Raw genomic sequence first — 8,435 nt, 5'->3', positions numbered from 1 at the left:
ATCCACTGCTGCTTTTAATGCAGAACTGTGTCACAAATTTACATAATTTATTTATTTCAGATAGTCTTTGACCAATTTTAAGAAACAGTTTCCAGTCTTAGTTTTATTTCTAATTTCTCCCATAAAAGGAAAAAAAGAAGAATGCGGCTTACAAAGAATTCTATTTATACTTGTCAGTAATACATACCTTTAGTGAATTACATTTTTCACGGTAAGTTTCCTTTAAAAGCTTATTAACGCGAATTAAAATTTGAACGAAATTTCATTGCGGGCAACATCACATCAGCGCGCAGTCGCTTTCAGCTTCGCAGATGATAATGGAGCAGAGTAGCGCATGCGCCCTAAGCACGCGTTCTTGACAGAAGCGGCTCCTGTCATGGCGGCTTCTGCACGGCTCCATGTTCATCTCCTCTCACCGCCCGGCAGACGAGGCTGTTGAAAAAAAAAGGGTAAGGTCGCCTTTCCGACTGATTTTTATTTATTTATTTTTTTAATTTTGCTTTCTCATTTGTGGTTATTAAAAGTACAAAAGGGCAAAGCTAACAGACTTTTCTCTGAGGATGTAAAAAAGATGCTATCGAAGCATAAATTAACCTTACATTTTAAATATCGTGATGACATTCAATTAGAGATCACAATAAAATGAAATAGTTTACTTTACATAATAGGTGATTCAGCACATTAAGTGACGAATAATTTGAAATGAAAACATTTTTATCACAGTCTTGAAAAATAATTTATAACAAAAAGAATTTGCTACTCTTTTAATAGAAAACAGAATCTGGCAGTAAGAAAAATCAATTTTAGTTTCTTTTTTTGTAACTTTATAAATGTTTCTTTTAATAATTTATTGAGTGGCATTGTTGCTGTTATTCTGCAAATGATTTTAAAAGGAATTATGTTTCATAAAGCATGAGTTCACACTGCGAAATATTTGAATGAAAAGATTTCATTATTGAGCGTGTAATTTTGAAATACTCTCTATTACTGAAATTCCTAACATTACGTTTTACTGCGAGTCAAAACCGTCTAAAAAAGCCGCCGTTTTCCATAGTCTCGTGATTTTTTTTTTTTTTTTTTTTTTTTTTTTTACCATAATGTGAATTAGAATATGGCAATTTAAACTGAAATGATGCGAGGAACTGAGCACTTGATTTATTCAGATGTCATCCGTTTTCTTTCTGTTCTTTATTTCCCGGCAGCTCGTTCTGTGTAAACCACATATGTGTTAAACGTTTGTTTAAACTATACTTTCTTAAGCTATGGGTCTCGACCCCAAATGGGGTCTCAAATCAAAATTTTGGAGTCGCGAAAATTCAGTACGATAATTAAATTTAAAGAAACTGCATTTGTTAGAATTTTAAAGAAGTTGCATTAATTGACATTAGTGAGATTAGACTTTTCAAGACATTACATTAATTGATATTAATGCGATTAATTACCTGTTATATAAAGTGCAAAAGGAATTTGTAAAACTAACTAGCGATTCAAACTTAAAACTTGAGTTTTCACAAAAATCCTCGATGAATTCTGAATCGGAATTAGAACTAGATTTCTGACTGTCTGAAAATTAAATGTTCTTTTCTCATTCAGCACTATATATTTTTTATGAAACTACTTCTTCAGATTTAACGATAATTAAAACCAAATGTCATTCAACCTTGAAGCATGTTGAAAGTGCTTTATGTCTAGCAGTGTTAAATATCACACCAACATTTGTTATGCAGCAGAAAACAAACCAATTTGTCTCATTAGAATTTTCTTTAATTTTTCGTTGCTTAAAATAAATCCTAAAACTACTTTTTATATGTATATTATTTACCAAAGAAGTAAATTATTTGTGGGAGGATATTTTTATATCTTATTTTCTATTTAATATCTGGGTTCGCGAAAATATTCTCAGTGATAAAAGGGATCGCGATTGAAAAAGGTTTAAGAACCCCTGGTTTAAACATACCTTTATCTGTCTGGCAGATGTCTATCTTTTCACGACAAGCTAGCAATATCATAAACTTTCCATTTGGAATTTTAAAAAGTATGAAACTGGTGATAAAACATTCTTCCATCACACATATGTCGATTTTCTTTCTTATCTTCATCATCTTAAATAAATTTTGTAATTAAATTTAAATGATAAACATTTTATAGATTCACTAATCGGAGAAAACCTTTGAATGTTCTAAACGCTAATTAAACTGTTTTCGAAGCCTTATTTTGAAAATGTAATTATATGTTATTGTTGAACTTTGATCAGCTATGAAAGGTACAATCATTATACTACTTTCTAAAATTTCTATTTCAGACTTCTTTCTAAATGCCGTGCCGTATTTAAAGTAATAATTACGTTTATTAATACTGATTTATATTTGATAATTCTAGAAAGTTATTTTTCGTAAGGCTGTCATTATTGAAACAAATCCGTTATTATTATGTGTATTATTATGTTGGGTATGTATTCGTCGAAAGATGCGGCAAGTTAACTCCTAAAATTTTTTGTTACCTAAATTTGAATTAATTATTAATTGTTGTTTTGAAAGTAACGTATGAAGATTTTTATCGACCGTCCGTTTGCATGGAGACGTATTTGAGACGGTAGAACCATGTAATATGACTCCATACTTCCTAGTTAATTTTTTTTTCTTTGCCGTTCAGTCTATTAATGACGCAGTGGAGAAAATCGCTAAACATTGGTAATTCAACCAGACTTCAGAATCCTGGAGACGGGCTAGCTGCATTTTGGGAGACGGACTATGAGTATTTTATTATTTTTCTAATGTGTGAAGTGAATATGAATTAGGTTTTCACTACAGCATCATAAACAGAGATAGCTTTGCGCGCTAATCTTATGCATTGCAATGAAGTTTCCTGGCAAAAATTAAAAAAAAAAAATTTTTTTTTAAAACTTATTACCTGAAAAACGTATTTTTTACTTTCACTTTGCAATTAAAAGTTTCTGCTAATATAATACGATGACGCACAGGATACTCTTTATCTTCAGATTAATACCACTACGTCCTTTACGTACTTTTTGGACGATAAAACATAGTGGATCATAAAACGCAGCAATACTTTATGACAAAATTTTAGACAAATATATTTTCATATTTGCCACGCAGAGCCGTGCATAGATAATTTTTCATCTGATGCAAGAAGGTAAATTCGCTTATAAAAAGCTTAATATATTCAATACCTGTAATTCTATACACGATAAATATTTTAGCTAACCGTAATAAAACTGTAAAAACCCTAATATAATAATATTAAAAAATATTTTAGGAAATCATAACTTTTATAGTAATTTTAATCACAATGCTTTGTACCCCCCAAAAAAAAATAGTACACGGAACGTGTTTTGTTTTAAAAAAAGTCTTAAAATACGCTTTAACTAATTCAACTAAAATATATAACTTTGAAAATTTTAAATTGTTATCAGTAGCGTAGCTAGGATTCCAGCGCCCGGGGACAACTGAAGAATTTTCGTTCCTTTCAGTGTGCCAAGAAATGGAAAACATTTCATTAAAAAATTTCGTACCATCAATTTGGCGCCGTCTGGACGCTGCGCCCGTGGACAGATGTCCCCCCTTGCCCCACCCTAGCTACGCCACTGAGTGTTATGAAATTAATATAGAAAGATATTGCACTTATTTTCAAGACAGCGTTTCATAATTCAGCCTTCCACTTATCGGAGAAAAAATATTAATTTTTCCAAAAACTATTTGATCACTTAATTCATGTTTTGTAGAATGAATATCCATCTTCAAAAGCTTTTGTAGGCCAAGCGAAAAGTTCATATAACTGTTTATTAACTCTACTGAAGTTTCTTTCACCTATGCAACAGAAATTGGCAACATTAGCAACGTTGGTTATTTGAATATAGCAAAGCAAAGAGGGCTATTTGCCTAAAGGCAAGGATTCCCTAATGGAGGACTGGCTTATATTCCAGTTACACATAGGGAAAACCATAAAAAAACATTCTTGCAGCTATTCCGATCGCCCGGGTTCCAACCCGGGTCTAACAACCAACACTCAGCGAGCGGTCTTAACCATTCGGCCACTTTTAAAGCAACAGAGAGGTTTAAACATATATTTAGGAGTACATGCACGCAATTTTGGAATTCATCTGTGACTGAACTAAAACGTATTCGCAAATTATATATAATATATAAGATCTTATAACTATATATCTTATATATAACTATATATATAAGATCTTATAACTGTTTTACTGTTTGGAATTATTATAGTTGAATTGTTCTTAAAAATGTAAATGTCTCATGAAATTTCTACAGCATTTATATCATTTGGATATTTAAGCAACAAGTGACTTATTTAGACTGTCCAACAGAATTTTTCCACGGCCAGAAATTGAGCATCGGAAGTGCATGAAGGAATTATTATAATTAGCTTATCGTCAGAAAAGTAGCAAAGGCAATTGTTGTCGAATGAAATATACAAAATGTTAAAACCTTAAACAAAAGAATAGTATGTAATTATAATAATTATATGTATCTTAATAACAAAATAATACGTAATTATGATAACATATTTATACGTAACTGAATAATTACATGTAACTGTTCATAAGCGGTCAGTAATAAAAATAAATAAAAATATAACAAATAAATATTTTTAAATATTTTATAGAACTATTAAATGAAATTTAAAGCTGTAATATAATAAAAAAATTTTATGTGCACACCACATGACTTCCTTGTACGGAATATTAAAGTATACGCTTTTTTTTTTTTTTTTTGGCATTTCAATCAAAACTTATTGCATTGAATTAAATTTATTTCGTAGATAATGCATAAACCACAATAGAATAAATGCACTCTTTAAAATTCACTATATTTGTTTACCATAGCGACACTCTGGCCGTAAGTTCACTTAACAGCGTTAAATTTCATTTATTTTTTAACTCAGAATGCACAAAATTTATATCACCTTAAGAATTATCTACATATTCCACATATTCTATTCACATACTATAATAAATCTAAAACGATGTATAAAAGAAATTAAGCAAACAAAAAAAAAAAAAAAAAAAAAAAAGTTTTTCACAGATGATTCAGTATTTCTCATTCAATTAACTCGGTTTTTACTTCGCAACAAAGCAAAAATACATAAAAACTTAAAATATCTGTATTGAAAACTATGAAGTGAATCTTAAACACGTATTTCCTCGAATGAATTCTAGAATGGATTAAGAAGGATTTAATTCACAATAATAAAAGAAGGCGTTATCTTTGTTTTTGCGAAGTTTACTTTCTCTAGATTGGCAACAAATCTTCTATTCTGCTGTTTCAAATGTAAACAAACATAGACGCCGTTGCAAAAATAATTAGGCTTAGCGGCACTTAAACAACTTTTAAATTGTTAATAATTCTAAAAATATCACATGCCGGAAGAGAAATTTCATTTTTAAATTCATTTTCATTTTTAAATTCAATTCATTTTTAAAGCACAGTGCTTTAAAAATGATTGAATGATTGAATCATGTTGTCCTTTTCCAAAAGTGCACAATTTACAAACATATAAGAATAAAGAAACTGAGATTACTGAGCCCAGTAACAGAGTAGAAATTGTATATATATAAACTTTAGGTGAGGCCGATTGCAACCAAAATGCGAGGTGCACATCTACGTGCTATAGCAATCCTATATACAAACTTTCAACGTTCTGAGGCTACTCGTTTTTGAGTTATGCGAGGTACGTGCTTACGTACATACGCATAGACGCCACGAAAATTTCTCTTCGGAATTCATTTTAAGTCAGTTTTATAATTTTTTTGGAGGAAAAGAGTCCTTTATTCTGTCCTTACGTACGCATGTCACCCAAAAATATCCTTAAATTGCATTCGATAGCGGTCAAAATGGATATTTTCGTTGAAATATGATTCCTGAAGTTTTTTACGATTACAATACTTCCTTTTTACTTCGTACAAGGAAGTAAAAAGGAAAACAATCACTTCTTGATTTATAATATTCGTCTACTTTGCTGTGTGTAGTCGCAAGTATTACATGCATTGCGTGACCCTACATGTATCATCCACGACTTAGTATTTAATATTCTGAAATATTTGCTGAAAAATTTTGTTAATATAAGTGCAGGTGAAATCTCTTTTCTAAAAGATTTATCTTGCACTGCACTGAGAAATACATCGTTTTAATACTGTACATAGATGAAAGAGCTTATATTTTGCTATTTGGCAATAGCGTTAATTTAATGCGGGTGACATTTACAGCAGTCTGAAGTTAAAAAGTGCTTGCAATCAATGACGTACTTATTTTTTATAAAAGAAAAAAAATTATTAAATTTTATACGTTTGGTAATTTAAAAAATAAGATTACGTATTTGTTCCTATGGCCGGATGTTTTCTCAAAAGCATTCTTCGTGAAGAGCTGGCCTTATTATTATTTAGCCGTCTCATCACCGAGAACATTCTCCAAGGTTTGCTAAAGGAGGATCGATATTACACCCGCGAGGAGGGGAATAAAAACAGACATATATAGCGCCAAGCACTGCACCGCAGTCAAGCCTGCATTCTTAATTCCGGAACTAGCACTCAACCTCCACTAACCACCGCATCCTATATGATTCAGCAGGCGACAACGCGACGTGTAAGTTGTTTTTCCTTTCTTATCTTATGAATGGCGAGGAAAACATTCTCACAGATCAAGTGCATCTGCTAAATGAATTTTCTTCCTCACCAACGAAATAATTTCCTCTTTCTGCCGTATTGAATTCGTACGTGCTCAGAATCATTGCAACATACAGTAAACAGAAATGCAGGAGATTCATGGCTGTGTAGATTTTTCTTGATCTGATTGTACGAGTTCTAAATTGCAGGGAGAAGTCATTGAGAAACTTAATAATAATACAGAAAGTACCAGTGGAATTCCGGAAAATGCGTTTTAGTTTCTTTTTTTTCTTTTTTTTTTTTTTTCCCTGATGGACTTACTTTCAAAGAGTATGCAAATAAAAATTTTTCAGCTATTTTGTAGATTTTATGTAATTTTATCGTTATTATAATTGGGTTTCATATTTATTTTATTTTTATAAAGTTAACTATGTCTTCGGCGAAATATTTTTTTAGCTGTTTGGTCATTTCATTACACTCCTTTACGAGATCCTGTTATTCCATTTATCACCCAAGAAAACCCGGCAACTGTTCCATTGCAACGAACAAAATTCGCGAAACAAATCCGATGCACTCTCTTGAATTCGAATGCACGTCTGATAGCTTATCTTGATAAAGATGAATCTCTGCAATATTTCCTCAAATATTTTTCTTTTAAAGATTTGATATAGAATTATTTTTCCAATTTTTTACAGGTCTAAAGCTGAAATTTTTCTATAACAATAAAATCAATTATCGCAGGATTTCCCAGTGAAGTTTTTCAAACAAATAACAAAATAGTCTTCCAAATTGATGTTAGTTCGGGATCACTTGTATAATTTATCGAATTTTGGCGATTTTTCAAAATTAATCTTTAAGGTATCGTGTGGCTGTTAACACACGAACTTTTAAATCAACAGATTTATCCTGCATTGTTAGCAGATGATTTTAATGATGAAAAGATGGAGTTTTCAATATCAAGCAAGTTTAAATGATTTAAGTCTACCTTAACAGCATTGAATACCTTAACAGTATTGATCGGAATATCGGGGGGGGAGGAAGTGACATCACATACTTCTTTTCCACACTGATTAGAAGAAATTTTTAATTTAAAAAACTGTGTGGAAGTAAAACGAGAGAAACTTTAAAATGATCGTTTCAGAAATTGCTTACTTAGACTACAGAAGAAAAATGACTTTTATTACTTTTTGCATCTTTAAAAAATGAACGAATAAATTACTATAATTATTGCGTAAGATTTATTGTTTGTATTAACTGCATTTTTCTTTCCGAAATGGAGAGGTTTTTTTTAACATACGGTCAGCGAGTTTGTCTAAGATGATACAATAACTATGTGAGATTTCTGTTCTTTGGAAAACGTCCTAAAATGAAATTTTAAATGGATACGATTTCTTTCCGCTCGGCTGAAAAACCGAACACTGAGCCATGATGAGTTGCTATTTCGGCATTGGGGTTCTTTTGTGCTACATTACGCATGCATAATTAAGTCCGCACTTCTATTAAACGTAATTATCTGTTGTTAAACATTAAAAGGTTTAATTTTTATACCCTTGCAATACTTCTGTAAATGGCAAACCAGAGTGAACATAATTAATATATTTAGGTTCCTATGAATAAATTATATCTCAAAGAATAATATATAAGGTTATTTTCTCCCTCCTTCCAGCATGCCTTCGTGGTGTAACGGTAACACACTCGGCGTGTATTTGAGAGGTCCAGTTCCCGGCGAGGGCATTGCTCATTTTTCACGTGTCCCGCTTCAAAATCACCTAATAATTCTATAGTAGCGCCCGAA

At 31.3% G+C, this 8,435-nt stretch overlaps 1 protein-coding gene across 3 annotated transcripts in view; it reads left to right on the top strand.

The window, feature by feature from the left end:
• The first annotated feature begins 300 nt into the window (after nucleotides 1–300).
• The window catches only part of LOC118195226 (uncharacterized), a 93,338-nt gene continuing 85,203 nt past the window's right edge, over nucleotides 301–8,435 (top strand). For all 3 annotated transcript variants that reach the window (XM_085814943.1, XM_085814941.1, XM_085814942.1), the window contains exon 1: nucleotides 301–449. The gene's annotated coding sequence lies outside the window, so the exon portion shown is untranslated. The remainder of the gene's footprint in view (nucleotides 450–8,435) is intronic.

The sequence above is a fragment of the Stegodyphus dumicola genome, chromosome 4, assembly GCF_044657685.1.
Source record: "Stegodyphus dumicola isolate Sdum_Otavi_A_Nest chromosome 4, ASM4465768v1".
NCBI lineage: Eukaryota > Metazoa > Arthropoda > Arachnida > Araneae > Eresidae > Stegodyphus > Stegodyphus dumicola.
Note: the sequence above shows the minus strand (reverse complement) of the source record. Positions and strands in the feature narration are given on the sequence as shown.